Raw genomic sequence first — 16,897 nt, 5'->3', positions numbered from 1 at the left:
TTATTTTTTTCTCTTATTGGTTTTTGTCTTTAAAAAATGTGTTTATTTATTTATTTTCAAATTAAACCAACGCACTTGATCAACCTCAGGGGAAAACAAACAGACGGACACGTCCCCGCACAAAGACCCCCTCTTCCTTGTGGCAGGCACTGAAGCTCGACTTACTACTGCCATCTAGGGATACAGTCAAATCCACTTTTTGTGCATTATCACATCTGAAGCTCCCATTTAAAATAGTGCAATTACTGAACGACAACCTTTACATGACAAAAAGAAATGCAATATTTAGTGTGAGAATAAAAGTAACAGCTATCAGAACTGACAGCGAGGTCTGTTTTGGGGCAAAAATAAGAAGAAAAGTGTTTTAATGTGCCAGGTAAAGTCTTCCTCCTCTGCATTGTGTTTCAGTGACTTCCAGCAGACAGCAGCATGGAGGATCCACAGCAGAGATGAAACAGCTGGAGCTCACTGAATGATGAAGTCAATCTCAGCTCTGCCTCAGGGGGAACCTGCCCTCCGCTTACTGCCTGCCTTTACTGCCCATATGCCACACATGCCTGGCCTCGCGCGCCTCCTTCTGCCTGTCATAAATTTTAGTAACTCAGAGAAAACTGCCTAACTGATTGGCAAGAGAAGAAAATGGAACAGAGAGAGGAGGGCGGCTGGGAGACATGGAGGGATCGTGATGGTTTCAGGCAGCAGAGAGGGAGTCAGCAGCAGAGGAGAGGTGTTGGAGCTGGAAGGGTTCAGATTCCTACCTTTAAGGGCTGCACGTCAAGTGTTTCTTGGCTGAGAAAGTGGAGGAGAGATTGGAAAAGAAGGGGCAGGAGTAATGCAGCAGTGAGCGGGGAGATGAAACAGACAGCCGCTGGAAAGCCAGCTAATGAATGGCCACACTTTTGGCTCCTGATTGAGATTTAAGAGGTGTGGGTAGGAATAGCTGAGGGGGGTCAGCAACAGTGGTGAGTCAGCTGACCTTTCAGAAAGCCCTTCACCTCCCCAGCCTCCATGCTGAGCCCATTAACCACACAGATATGGCAGCTTTTGATTACATCTACCATGATTATCTGAGACACTAATGAAATTTGTGGGTTTCTCTGAGCAGCATCTCAAAAATAGCACCGAAAAAGTACAATAAAAAACGAAAAACACATTGTTAGATTGCAAATCTGTGCTCAAGGGCACAAACATGCTCGACCCGTGTCTGCATCTTTGATAATTATATTTAGTGTCTTTTTTTTCTGACTTGGCATGCAGCCATCCTGTGTCTATAATTCTTATTGACAGATCCACTTCATGGTGGTTCTTTTCACAAACCGTGGCAGCAGGCCAACACACACACACATACACACACACACATGCGCACACAAACACGTCGATGCATCTCTGCAGCAACATCTTAATAGGTAATTATCTGCCGTGTAAGATTGAGGAGGTGACAGCTGGTATGCTCCACGTGATCAGCCTCAAACTAAACTCTCTGCTCAGCAAATGACATCAGGGTCTTTTTGAAGTGAAAAAGGAAAAATGAAAGGGAGTTGGCTGCCAGCAGGCAATGACTAAAACATTCTTTGTTGCTGTTTAGAATTGTTGTTCCTGTTTCCCCGGTTTAGGAAAGAGCTCCAAACGCTGCAGTTTTTGGTCTAACGGAGTGTCTGCTGTTCCTGCAGAGACATTTTCTTTGCCACTAATGGATTAGAGAACAAGTAAGACAGAAGGAGAGTCAAAGAGAACATGTGCAGGTGTGATGTGAAGTCACCAGGAGGGGAAAAAATCCACGCTGGCGCAGGTTTTTATCAAAGGCATGTGAAGGGTCAGAAATTGGTTTCCTCTCATCAGTTTGGAGAATCAGACGCACTGCTGATCTGGAAATTTCCACCCACCGAGCTCCCAGGTTTCCTGACATAAACAGGCGCGTGGTGAAGAATATTAGCGCTGCAGCGGGGACGGCGTGTTCCCGTTTTTGCCCGGGCTCATTGATATGCATCATGGTTGCGCTCTGATAATTGCCTGCTGAGATTCAGATCAATTCTGTAATTTGCTTTCAAAACTCCGCGATGTCGCCTGTTTGCTGTGGAGCCGTGGGGAGACGAGGGCCGTAGCGTTTGAACCGAGACTCGAACACGACAGTTGGAGGTTTCACTTAAACTATGACTCTTGATGCAGATGATGACAAACATAATGCAGTGCTGATCACTAATCTATCAGGACGAGACGATCAAAGGCTAACTCCAAGTAAACACCAGCTCTGTCCAACTTCAAGCTTTCACCACACATGATTTTTAAGTCCTAATCTATTGAAAGCCCTCGTCACAACTGCCCCAACGGGTGGATACAAGCTGTCTGCACGCGAATAATGAGCAAATCAATAGCCAAGTGGCCTCAGAAACATCTAAAAGGAAATATCTAAGTCATAGACCACCCAGTGGCTGTGTTTCCATCACATACTGTATATGTGCAAAAATTCATCCAAATTCTAGAAATGTTGAAAAAGCACAATTTTACAATGACACTGTTTACATTCAATCATAATTATGTGAATAAACACAAACCAACTCACGTGAGAAGTCATTCAAAATCATGGCGACATATGTGATCGTTACTTTGATTTACAGCAGAGGCATTCAATTTCTGCCACAGCACTAGCGCTCACCATCATCTAACAAAGGAGACGTCGGCGTCTTCTTCAGGCCATGGAGCGGCGAGCTCCGTACACGTGGCAACGGATGAAGCCATTTTGGAAAGTGGTGGTTGGTGATTTTACTGAGGAGCTGTAGACCTAATAATTCCACATGACACGCCCAACTTTGGATGAGCAGTGTGACGCTGTGGGACCCTCCTGGTATCTGGTTGTTGGTAAGGTGACTCATTTAATTAGAAAAATTAGTTCCCTTTGCAGTTTAGCGGATATGTCGATTACGATACGCCTCAAAAACCACCTCTCTCAAGCACAAATACATTATTTGCGATAAATGCCAGTTTTATGACATTTTTGTGCTTCTAATGGCCATATTTGTTATATCATATCCAAATTGGAAATGGTTGTTTACCTGGCCTCTGGGAGGACCTAAGCCTTAAATAAAAGGCGGGAACAAGCCTTTCCAGAGATACTGTCTTCTTTTTTGTTTGGGACTAGTATTTTTTATTTTATTTTCTAAATTTCCAGCTAAGCCATGTTTTTTTTTTTCACTATCTGTTCTTCAGCGTTAAGAAGAACCCCATCACAACCCAAAAAGTTCAGGAAACAACGAAGACAGGCTCTTATAATTAATTTTAATTTCACTCATAATATAATGTGATTTATTTGTGTGACGCAGAGCGCTGAGCTTTATATAGCAGCAACAGACAGTAATGACTGAAAGACAGCAAGAAGTTGCTGAGGGGAACAGATGGTTAATGGGGTGTTTCTTTTTACCCCACTGTGGTTCCTGTTTTCACAGTAGTTCAGCATTAAGACATAATTGTTTTAACTGAGTTTGTTGGAGACTGGGATTCATGCTTTATAGCATTTAATTAAAGAAATACTGATTTTTTGGCAGCTTTAAAAGACAAAAAGGTATAAAAAAGCAAAAGTTGTATGTGTGATAAATGAGAACAAAGTATTTTTTCTTTTATTATTTCTTCTGATTTTTCTGGTTTATGTAACCTAAACCGATGAAAATGTTACTTCTTCATAAATGCTTTCTTTTATGTATTGCGTTGCTCTTTTTGGCTAGTTTTCAAAAACACAGCTGACAAGAAAAATGTAATTAAAAAAAGGAGAAAAACTTAAAGCCAACACCAATATTTACGCAAACTCTTAGTGGTAAAATCCGCCCATCTGTCTGTTGTCTTCAGCAGCCTTTTCCTGTTTGAAGAAGCTGGAACGCTGGACTCTGTCCCTGCTGTAAGACAGTCTTTGTGGGATTATGTTCTATGGACAGAAGAATCTAAAGACCTTTTTTTAATCCTAGAGCCAAAAAGTTGAAACAAAACCTGTAAGAAATTGAAACTAATTTAAAAAAAAAATAGTTGGACGGATAAACACTTAAGTCTATAATGGTTAAGCTTGGTTGTCCTGCCTATACGCCACGCTTCAGCATTGTTGTATGTGGTCAAAAGGGTGACAACCAAAAAGCTCAAACAAGTTTTATTTGGGTCACGTGACCAGACTTCCCATCCATCCCTCTGTAGTTATGTGAGGGATTATGCTATTTTTAGTCTATCATTTTTAGTTATTTAAATCTATCAGCTCCTAGAGGTTTGGTAATGTGTAGATCTGCTTTCACTGAAACAATTACGGATATTTTGGTAAAAAAAAAAAAAAGTAAAGTTGAGCCAAACCAAGGTTTGTATCTGAATCGTTTCATGTGTTAACAGATTTTTAGGGGTAAGAAGGTGAGATATCCATCGCAGTGGTACGTGTGTGTTGTTCATCTTTATCGGTGATCTTTCAGCACCACAGTGCCATGGACAGTTCCCTTGTGTTCCTGTGGATCGGTGCTCCTCTCCTCTCACATCCTTTCGCCTCCTTATATGTTCAGCCAGTTTAAGAGGGAATCCCTGCACAGATGTCATTAATGAAATCATTTCCACAGCTTTTGTTTGGCCAGAAGGAAATGATGCCTCACCTGAGGGATTTTTAACAGCGAGAATTAAATATATTTTCTGATTTAAATAGTTTTGTGGAAGCTACTCAGTAACACGGGGGAGATGAGTATCTATTAATCACATTAAGGGACTCTGCCACTTTCACAAAAAATGCACCAAACATTTTCCTCTCATAAGGGCAGTCTGGCTTTCCAGATGGCTGTCCTCCAACGACAGCCCAGCTTTTCTTTTCTGAACTTCAGTTGACTTCCATCTGGATACAGATACAATGAGAGCCTCTTCTTTTAAATCTGCATGCTTTATCAGAGCAGAAAAATGCAGTGTGGTCTGGCGGCAGCTGAGTTGAAAGGCAAAGTAAGAGGTGCCCCGACACATCCTGACATTTCCAAACATGCAGCTGGCCTTTAAAAGCCGTTAAAATCACTCCCATCTTTGCCGTCTTATCCCTCCCCGATCTCTGTTCTTTTCCATCTCAATTATCTCTGAGTTCATGGAGCAAACTCCCCATGTGTTGGCAGCCTTTTGTACTGTAACCACCAACTCCCCTTCTGTTTCTCCACCACCTGTCTCCATGAGGTCTAAAGCCTTTTGATTGACAGGAAACAAACGATCATCCCTCTGGCTGCTCTCTACCCCCAGCTGAAATAGCCTTCACTGGGAGGCTGCTCCTCTCCTTCAGATCAAATGGAAGGGGAGAGGACTGGAGATGGATTCCCTCTGTCAGTTTCTGTGCAAGCATTTTTTTTTTGTTTGCGGTGTTGAAGGAGTAAAAAAGGCAGCTTTAGGAGAATCTAATTCAAAACCTCAGTGACTTGTCTAGAAACTGCTGGTGGCAAACAGTCTCCAGAGCAAAGAAAGAAATCTCATCTTTGCACAAAGTGAACAGAAGAGAGCTTCGGGGACCAAATAATGACATCAAATTTGGAATAAATTAACTCAAACGATGCTTCAAAAAGTGTTGATGAATGAAAAGTAGTCTGTTCAACCTTAAAATATTAATCAGATCTTCTTAAGCATTTCACAGAAAAACAGGAAAAAAAAAGTCTCAAAGGATTTTGGAAAATCTCCTTCATTTAGAAATGTTTAATGTAATAAAAATCCTATTTATTTCAATCTGTTCTCCGCACATCTTCTGTGCTTTATCTTCCTGTCCGCTCCTCTGAATTCGATCACCATACGTCCCACTTTATGTGGATTTGATGTAAAATCGCTTGAAGTGTAGCTTGAAGTCTAGCCACTCGCAGAAAAGACGTGGATCTGTAGGTTTGAAGACAGATTTTTATTTTAAATTATTTTTTTCTTGATCTGTTTCTCAATTCTCACAAAAGAATTACAACATTTGTTAATTTATTCTTAAAGTTGTATATAAGTACGGAGCCCAGGATCTGACAGGGTAAAATTAATAAATAAAGCGTTCCCACGGAATAATGAATGCGTGGTAACAGAATAATATTCTGATAAGCAGACATGGAGACATGATTACCAATGCTTTTGAGCTTTTTAAAATAAATAAATCTGATCTCTAAACATCCTCTGTGTCTTCCATGCAATGTAATGAGACACACACAGACAGAAATGGAAAGGTATCTGCTGTAAATCCAAGTATCGCTAACATCCGTGTTTATGAATGACTAATCACGTTAAAAATTATTTCATTTGCATGAATTAATTTTTTCGAGGGAACGTAATATTATTTTGTGGGAAAAAGATATTATTTCGAGGGAACGAAATATTATTTTGTGGGAATGGAATATTTATTATTTTACCCATGTCAGTTCCCGGGCTCAGTATATAAGACCCTTAAAGTCTTGCAAATGGAATATATATAAATATACTGTATGTATATGAAATTGTTAGGAATGAATAGAAATCGGAATAATTTAATAAAAAAATATCTAAATTCATCATGGTACAACAGTGAGGGGACAGTAGCGAAACAAACTTCCTTAATCAAAACAAGAACTACCAAAATTGGTGCAATTGGTATGAGGACATGTGGTGCAACCGCATGCAATAGAGCTTTTGTACGACTGGGTAGAGATGCTCTGAGCTCTGTTGCAGATTTGTTACAGCCATTATAGTCAGAATGGCCAAAGCAGAAGGTTTGCAGCATGATGCGACATGCTCCAGACTGGACAGTCTAAAATTGTGGTGCCTCCACTTTTTCTATATCTCCATTTGTTATATGTGCGCTAACAATGTTCTGCTGAGACCCATTCTGTTAGGAGGAGCTTTGGCTAAAACCAACACTAATGAAGAAATCCGCGAACAGAGAAAGAACTTTTCACTAATGTTCTTAAGGTTTGATCTCCCTGGATAGCATCTATTGGAAACAGATATGATCTGCTTTATCAAGAGATTTTCTGTTGGGAACGGTGTTCAGCAGGAGAATAACATGTTAGCAGTTAAACATTCAAAAATAAATGTCATCAAATGACACAGAGGACATTTGACTGAACCTGAAACATCCCTGGATAACTGACGACAACAGAGCTCGACCTAAACCAGCGGCAGGGACCAAGGGCCACATCCCTGCTTGCTTTCCACATACATTTCTCTGGCATGGTCCAATTGGCTGACCATACGCTGTCCGGGTTATTAGCTTAGAAGGGCATTTATATCTGAAAACGTGCAAACACACCTGCTTAATGAGAGCTTAAGTCCCTCGTTTCTGACCTAAACAGACCGAGTGAAACTGAACTAATAAACACCAATCCCCAGCATCTGAAAAACCTGTTTGCAGATGACTTCAACTCTCTGGCATAAATCACTCTGACTTGAACTTTGGATACTGGGAATTTAAATTTGAATATAATTCTACAAAATGTGTTTAAATGGCCATCATGAGAGTCTCAAATGTTCATGGTTTACTCAGAATGAAAGACATCTATGTGAGAATTTTTTAGCCTATGAAACTATTTTGGTTTTAGCAGTTATTCTGAAATTGTGGATGCGGAAATATTGTGCAATCAACTTGCAACATTCATGGAAATGTTCATTTCACAAATTACATTAAATTTTTAAGTGATTTTAGTCCAGTTAGTTGTTATTCATTGCAATTTTTCCATGATTGTGTGTCTGCAACCACCATCAAGCTTTCACAGCCAAGTGACATCCAATTCAATTTTATATAAAAACAAATAAATAAACACCCTCTCACCATTCCGCGGGTGGTTTCTCCTCCAAGTTCGGGTCCTCTACCAGAGGCCTGGGAGCTTGAGGGTCCTGCAGTATCTTAGCTGTTCCTAGCACTGCTCTTTTCTGGACTGAGAGGTCTGAGGTCTTTCCAGGTATCTGTTGTAGCTACTCCTCCATCTTGGGGGTTACTGCCTCGAGTGCTCCAATTACCACAGTCACCACCGTCACCTTCACTTTCCAGGCTTTCTCCAGTTCTTCTCTGAGTCCCTGGTATTTCTCCAGTTTCTTATGTTCCTTTTTCCTGATGTTCCCATCGCTTGGCACTGCCACATCCACCACAACGGGTTTCCTCTGTTCTTTATCCACCCCTACAATGTCTGGTTGGTTTGCCATTACCATCCTATCAGTCTGGATCTGGAAGTCCCACAGGATCTTTTCCCCTTCATTCTCTACCACCTTCTGAGGTGTTTCCCATTTTGACCTTGGGGTTTCCAGTCCATATTCTGCACAGATGTTCCGGTATACTATTCCAGCCACTTGATTGTGGCGCTCCATGTATTCTTTTCCTGCCAGCATCTTACACCCTGCAGTTATGTGCTGGATTGTTTCAGGCGCCTCTTTGCACAGCCTATACCTTGGGTCTTGTCTGGTGTGGTAGATCTGAGTCTCTATGGCTTTGGTGCTCAGGGCTTGTCTTGTTCCTGAGCTACCAGGATGAGTGCTTCGGTGCTGTCCTGTAGGCCAGCCCTTTCTAGCCATTGGTAGGACTTCTTGATATCAGCCACTTCAGTTATGGTCCGGTGGTACATCCCATGCAGGGGTTTGTCCTCCCATGAGGATCTGTCCTCCAGCACTGTATCCTCTGCCCTCCATTGCCTGAGACATTCACTGAGCACACTGTCAGTTGGGGCCTTGAGCTTGATGTACTCATGCATCTTGGATGTTTCATCCTGGATGGTGGCTTCTATGCTCACTAGTCCTCGGCCTCCTTCCTTGCGGCTAGCATACAGTCTCAGGGTGCTGGATTTGGGATGGAAACCTCCATGCATGGTGAGGAGCTTTCGTGTCGTAACATCCGTGGTCTGTATTTCTTCCTTTGGCCATCTTATTATTCCTGCAGGGTATCTGATGACTGGCAGTGCGTAGCTGTTTATTGCCCGGGTCTTGTTTTTGCCATTGAACTGGCTTCTCAGGACTTGCCTTACCCGTTGGAGGTATTTAGCTGTTGCAGCTTTCCTTGTTGCCTGCTCCAGGTTGCCATTTGCCTGTGGAATTCCAAGGTACTTGTAACTGTCCTCGATGTCTGCTATTGTTCCTTCTGGGAGTGAGACCCCTCCTGTGTGGACTACCTTGCCTTTCTTTGTCACCACCCGGCTGCATTTCTCGAGCGCGAATGACATCCCAATGTCAGTACTGTAGATCCTGGTGGTGTGGATCATGGAGTCAAAGTCACGCTCGCTCTTAGCATATAGCTTGATGTAATCCATGTAGAGGAGGTGACTGATGTTGGCCCCATTTCTGAGTCGGTATCCATAGCCAGTCTTGTTGATTATTTGGCTGAGGGGGTTCAGACCTATGCAGAACAGCAGTGGGGACAGAGCATCACCTTGGTATATCCCACATTTGATGGACATTATGCAAGTGGCTTCCCATTGGCTTCAAGGGTGGTTTTTCACAGCTTCATTGAATTTCCTATGAAGGCTCTTAGAGTCCTGTTGATGTTGTACTGCTCCCATCATTCAGTGATCCACGTGTGTGGCATTGAGTCATAGGCTTTCTTGTAATCAATCCAGGCTGTGCACAGGTTGGTGTGTCGTGACCTGCAGTCTTGAGCGACTGTTCTGTCAACCAGGAATTGGTGTTTGGCTCCTCTGGAGTCTCTACCAATGCCCTTCTGTGTGTTACTCATGTATTGATCCATGTGCCTATTTATCTTAGTTGCAATGACGCCAGACATGAGCTTCCATGTTGTGGAGAGACAGGTTATTGGCCAGTAGTTGGATGGGACTGACCCCTTTGAGGGATCCTTCTGGATCAGGATTGTTTGTCCTTCCGTTAGCCATTCGGGGTGAGTCCCATCTCTTAGCAGCTAGTTCATTTGTGCTGCCAGGCGCTTGTGGCAGCACAAATGTGTAATATATATATATATATATATATATATATATATATATATATATATATATATATATATATATATATATATATATATATATATATATATATATATATATGAAATGTGCTGCTTCTTGGGCTCCCTTGGAAAAGAGGTTTTTTATCTTAATGGGACTTTCTGGTAAAAGGTTTAACAAAATAATAATAAAATTAAAAAAAATAGCCCAAAATGACAATAACAGCTGTCTGAGATCCAATCCTTTTGCTAGATGTACTTTCCTTTATTGATGATGTTAAAGAACAGACAAATGTATGCATGTATATATGTTGCCAGTTCCTTCATTTTCCAGGTAAATAAGAATTGTTTACGTTATTTTGAACTGCAACTAAAATTAAAAAGAAAACTACATTTTATTAATTAGACTTTAATATTCTATGTCAATACCACTGATTGCTGAGTCATCTGCCTCCTCCTCCTCCTCCCACTCAAACACCTCTGCTGTAAAAAGTCCTGACAAGACGCCAAAAGCTCACTTTCACTGTGGAGTCATCTCACTGAAGCACTCCCATAAAACGAAATACTGAGTTTTACTGCCAATGTCTTTTGTTTTTTTTTTGCTCCACTTTCAATAGTTTATAGTTATCTGTAAAGTTCAGCAAACAGTAATCATAATTTTACTCAATCAAGAGAGTATAATCCCCCACAATACAATTTCAACCCTGTCACTTTTCAACATTAAAGGGTCTATATCATGCAAAATCCACTTTTTTGAGCTTTGAAGTGTGTTATAATGTTAATTCATCAGGAAAAACCACTCGAAAGTGTTATCTTGATTCATTTACGCATTTCTAAGCATTCCTATGAAAACCTAATCTCTGAGCACCAGCCCCTTCCAATCCATGAAAACGAGTGGGTTCTCACATTGTGATGTCACAAAGTGAGGAATCGCCCCTTCCGGAAGAGTCTGCGCTGCCAGCCCCGCCCCCAGTCCAACACAGTGGAGCTAGCGGTGAACGGCTAAGTGCTTTCATTCTATATCCACAATATGCACATCCATCTTTGTAAAGGTTCGGATGTTATTTTTGTTTTTGGAGGTGAAACGCAGACATGCTACCGAGGCCGGTTCTAGGTTGACATCATGAAATGGGTGACACCCACAAGGAGGTAAAGGCGGTGCCTCAGAGATCGGGAAAAGGACCTGCAAAAATAACTCCTATTTCATAAAGAAATCATTCTTTGGTGTGTCAAATAAATATGGTTTGCTCTGAAAGGCTTAATAAATGCATGATATAGTGCTTGTTACAGACTTATTTTCTTGCTTTTGGACTGAAAGCAACATAAATTTCTTGTGATTTCCTTGTTTGTTTTGCCTCCATCTCTGTGTGCAGTCAGAGATCTTAGGATATTCTGTTTAAAACTAAAAGTCCTGCTTTGTGGGAAACACCTGCTAACATTTCCATGCACAAAGTGTGTTACATTTAAATGAGCATTGTTTAGCTCCAGTCAGTCAATGATCTTTGAGCTGGTTAACCAAAACCTCACAAAGAGGTCGGAGCAGACACTGCAACATCCGAGTCCTGATGATGAAGAGCTGCCTCCCTCCTGATGCATTCCTGTCCTCAGAGACACATCATCATTTTATTGGTTTCAGGAGCTTCAGCTGTCTAACAGATGACAAAAAGAAGCCCGGCTTTGTCTTGGTATCCGGGGGCTGGATGGCTTTTGATTGTTTGTTTTTCAACACATGATTTAACTCTTGTCTGGTTATGAATATTTGCTTTGAACAGCAGTACTGAATTAGGTTACCGTGGAGCATACCACGCAGTTATCACACATAAACCTTGTACTTTCCAGAATAAAATCCTCTGGGGAATTTACAGCAGCCTTCAGATTCCCGTGGGTTTATAATCAAATCTCGGGGGTCCAGCTGTGTTTTCATTATGTCAAGAAATTTTAGAACTCCCAACCGCTGCTGATTATTTATACACCCTTAGTTCAATGACGGGATGTTTCTGCATTTTTTATTTGAGTCTTCTGATATTTACAGAAAAAAACACAAGGAAAATGAAATATGTTTGCACAGTTTAAGCAAAAAAATGTTTTAAAAATCCCTTTACCGATATGAAAGACTTATATTTTCATACTTTCTGAAATGTGAATGTTGTTTCCTAGTATCCATGAAAAGAATAATTTAATTTAGTTTGTTAATGAAGCCCCAATTATTAACCAAGGTTGTCTAAAAGCACATCACAAACACAAAACAAGAAACATCAAAACATGCAAACATGGAGATTGGTATAATATTGATCAATTAAAATATTTTAAGATTATTGCAGCTCGATTCACTCTAGATCCTTTTAAATAAATGAATAAAAACGTCATGACTGTATGATAATGGCCAACGTAAGCCATGAACAGATTTTGCCAAAATGTTTCCCACTGAGTCCTAAAATTTAGGGCGTACATCGAGCATGTGGCGTGGGTTCAAGAACCCACCAAACTTAGTCCACAGTTTTCACCCAGGGAGGGAATTTTTCTTATGTTTGTATTCTACTGCTTCGTTGCCCATTTCCGCCACCTTTACAGTTTGAAGAGGCTTGGTGTGAAATGTTGAAGCGGTGCAAATCTGGCAAATCTTCCTCCAGACTTTAACTCTCATGGCTCTATTCCAATATATGAAAGACTTGGTGTCATCACCTCAGTTATTAATGTCTCCTCAATGATCAATTTTCGGACAGTTGGCGCTTCTGTGAATTAAAAAGGACGCCATGTATACGTCACTACCAAAACGGAGTCCCTGATTGGTCTAACTGTCAACCTGCATTCAATGGACGCGTGGTTGTAGTCAGAAAAGACTGAACAGAGAAAACCATCAGAACACTCTTCCAGGTTAGACATAGTTTAACTTCTTACCAAAAAACTTCCAAACGTCTTTCTCTCCAGATGATTAAATCTCAAAACTCAATGTACCTTTCTTGATGTGATCCATTTTGTTTACTCTGCCTCCTCAAGAGACTCCAGTCACACTCCAACAAACACTCATTCCCCATTTCCTGTATTCTTGAATTCATCTGTTCATTTTCAGTTCATTTGTGAAGATAAAAACCCAAACCAACAGGTACATCAGAAGTCGTGTCCTCTGATTCACCACAATAGACGGGGAAAAGTATGGCATTCCGTAATTGATGTGGAAATGTCGAAATTCTTAAATTCCTTCACTTTAGGGAGTGACTCATGGGTAACTTATTGTCTGAGAATCACAGACTCAGGCCCTAGTCCCACGCACCTGTGTGGGGGGGTTGACCCGCAAGGATGCTGAGGGTTTTTGTGGAGAGTCGTACAGAGGACTGTCTTTAAGGGGAGCGTAAGGAAGGCTTGTATGGCCACCTTAAAAGAAGTTGTAAAAATCTGGAACACCAAGTGGAATCATTTCTCACGTCTAAAGGGATTTCGCTGGATCCAAATACCATGGAGACCTGCCACCCGCTCCCCAGGAGAAAGGAGACAGATAAAGCAGCGATCCTCATCAGGTTTGTGAATCAAGAACACAAACTAGCTCTGATGAATCAAAGGAGGAATCTGAAGGGATCTGCTGCTTATCTAAACAACCATCTGACCAGAAAGAAAGCTGAAATCGCCAAACATGGCAGGCTTCTCAGGAAGCAGAAGCAGATTGAGAACACTTGGGTTAAAGGCTGCAGGATTTATGTCAAACCACTCGGTCCACCGGACCGGTCCAAGGTTCTGGTTGTGAACACCATGAAGGACTTTGAGAAGTGTTTGATCACGGACGTCTGAACCAACATGCAGTAATAAATCAAAGAGCCAAATATAATTTCAAGAAATATGACGCCTGGATTCATCACTTTCTCCAACAGTCTGAAGTGGCCCTGATTTTCAGCAAAGTTCTGACCTGCAAACAACTTGACCTCAACTTTCAGCGCCGCTGATACCAGCTGAAGAAGGATATGGACCCTAATCTAATGTCTGCAGACATAACATCGAAGAGAACTATAAACTGTTTAAACCCAGAAGAACGGCTGTTAATCAGCAGAAGAAGGAATACCAACCTTGGAAAATCGACAGAATATGGCCTTTTTTCTTTAATTTCTCAGCATTACCTTATTATAAATAATAATAATAATAATAAATGCTTAATAATTTAAAAACGATGATTACATTTATAGATTTTTAATCATATTACTTCACTTGCTCCAAAAATTTATTTATGATTTTTCCTAATGAAACATAATTTGCACATATTTTCAACTTTTGATACTTGATACAATTGTGCTATGAAGATTTTTGAAACAGTGTTATGTCTATTTTACTGATATAGTATTATTATTTTTTTAAATCACATACATGATTTTTATAATGAACATAATTTGCATATATTTTGGATAACTGATCTGCATTTGCCATGTTGATTTCTAAAATAGTTATTTTTTACATAAGTAATTCATCTTTGTCATGTGCTTTATTGATACCTAAGGATTCTTAATTATGTCTGATAAAGTTATGAAGTGGATAATGATAAATCTTGTGATAAAATGGTTACGGTAGAACAGGGGTGGGACTACATAAGTTTGTTTCCTTCCACTCTGTCTAATTATCCTAAGTTTGATACATCATTGTATGACTGGATAACTGATGATTGTAATGTTTTTGTGTATTATTTTTATTTGATTGCTTGAAAATAAACCCTTAAAAAAGAAATAAATGGAATATTGTTGTGCATGTGGTAAACATATAGTGAAGTGTTTGTGAGACTAATAGAAGGTTGTATGTAATTATTGTGTACAGGTGATGCTGCCATATGGTTCCCCTTTGCCACACTCTAGTCCTTAATAAAGTGTGCGTATACCTTTTGAATGAATAGCTTTTATTGTCACATGTACAGCTTTTACACTGACATACGAGATGAGGTTTTTTTTCTTACCCTTGTGTGTTCACCACAACCTGTACCTCACAGTATGCCCATACACATTAATGCCCATGAACCTTTTTGCTTAACAGGTAGACTGAGTGGTCTATGATCTTGAAATTTCCTGCGGGCCACCTCCATGCGTCTTTCAGGTTTCTCCATTTTTTGCCTGCCATGTCCACCCGTAAGGGCAATTGTGGCTTCAAAATTTAGAGGTTGTTAATCCATCTGATTTATATCTAGCTGAAAACCAAAGGTCATGACCCTATGAAGCCAAGAGTTGTCCACAAAGAGCAAATACTTTGCATCCTAAAGTTCCCACAATGTCTTGTAACGGATGTAAGATTGGTTAGAAGAAGCGGTCATGAAAAGCTGTAAAGTGATGGCTAATCAATGATTCTCAGCAAATGAACAACCATAGGGACAGCATCTCAACTGCAGTGAAAGCCACCAGAGTTTACAGCTGCAACAGAATGCAATGGCTCCCAAAATGCCAAAGCAGTCAGACATCATAGAGATAAGTAGCTGTACTAGTCCACATAAATAGCTATCCTTTCACATCTCCTTATGTGGCGGTATACACCTCTGAGAATCAGCTCCTCCTGTCAAGTGCTGTAATGCGGCAGCAGCAGGACTATAGACAGCAGCAGAAGGAATCAGTTAAGTGAGATCAATTCCTCATGATCAACAGTGCCAAAAAGAAAATAACAATGTTACCAGTTAATAGTGCTGCAGCTCTGAGACCAGTTTCAGAGCCTAAGACACTAGAAAAACAGAGAGGTGTTAAAGTAAAATATGTCCAACACAAGAGGCCCTCAGCTCTCATCTGCCTGCCTAGCTGTTGGACAGGACAAGTACTCTATGGCCGTGTAACACAGCCACTATGTACATTTTGCACATATTGCACAGATGAAAATTCATATGTGAATATACTTGAGGAAAAGTGACATAAGGTGTGGTCTTAAAGGAAATTTTCACAGATGTATCACTAATGAAGCACATTAAAACCATGGAAGAAATACAAATAAACCACAAAAGAACACGAAAATCGACATAAACATGAACCATTCGTGACTATAACACCGTTTATATGGAGTTCATTAATGATTCGCGTGTCAATTTAGTATTTTTAACGTTACATGTGTGTCATATACGCGATATAAATCAGTGGTACATCTAAGAGAACTCCATAAGACATTCAAAGAATGGTCTTGAAATAAAACACACATTTGCATCTCGCAAAAGTCACGCACAATTGTGAAATGTTTGCATAATAATTGCGTATAAACTACGTAATTCTCAACCGACCCAGAAATTTAAACAGCTCAAAACTGAATTCACGGAGAGACCCGTTGACCAGAACTCTCAACAGACATCTGTGCATATTGATGAATGGCGAATGTGAAAAGCACTTATGAATTACATACATCTCGCATGTTTCACGAAAGACTGTCACAAAGTGGCTGTGTGACACGGCATTAAAATGACGTGTAAAAGTTTATATTTGACTTATTTTACATGCTTTTGGACTTCTATGACCTAAATTTTGGTACAAGTTGGTGTTGAAATAAAATAAAGCCAAGTTGATCATGGGGTTCGAGAGCGACATGGTTTCATTGAACAGATGGGTTCAGATCAAACAATGCCCCAGGACCCCAAGTTCACCCCAAGAGCCCCACAATCCAAAGCATTAATATCATCTGATTAATTTGTTAAAGTTTGTTAACTCCTTACTGAGTTTGTTCATTTTTGGGTTGTCCATCCATAAATGCTTGGGGGATTTATCCTAACAGGACACTCTCAATTAATGAGGTGCAACATTTAATCAGGTCAAGTTGGATACAGAGGTTGGGAAAGGCACGGTAAAGAAAAGCAGGTTAAGATAAAGTTATTTATCATGCAACTGATAATGTTTTCCTTTTATAAATTCGAAATTCAAGAAAAGACATCATCATGTGTACATATCGACATGAAAAACTGAAAACCATATTAAATTCTTCAGGGATTTTACTTGGTGTTGGGTTTTGAAAGCGAATTGGTAATATTGCACAGCACTGCCTCAATCATCCCCGACATCAAAAGACAGACCAGCTGTACAGAACTGGTTTGTTTCTAATACACCAAATTGT

The sequence above is a fragment of the Oryzias latipes genome, chromosome 21 (genome assembly GCF_053564925.1).
Source record: "Oryzias latipes strain Hd-rR chromosome 21, Olatipes_Hd-rR_3.1".
Lineage (NCBI taxonomy): Eukaryota > Metazoa > Chordata > Actinopteri > Beloniformes > Adrianichthyidae > Oryzias > Oryzias latipes.
Note: the sequence above shows the minus strand (reverse complement) of the source record.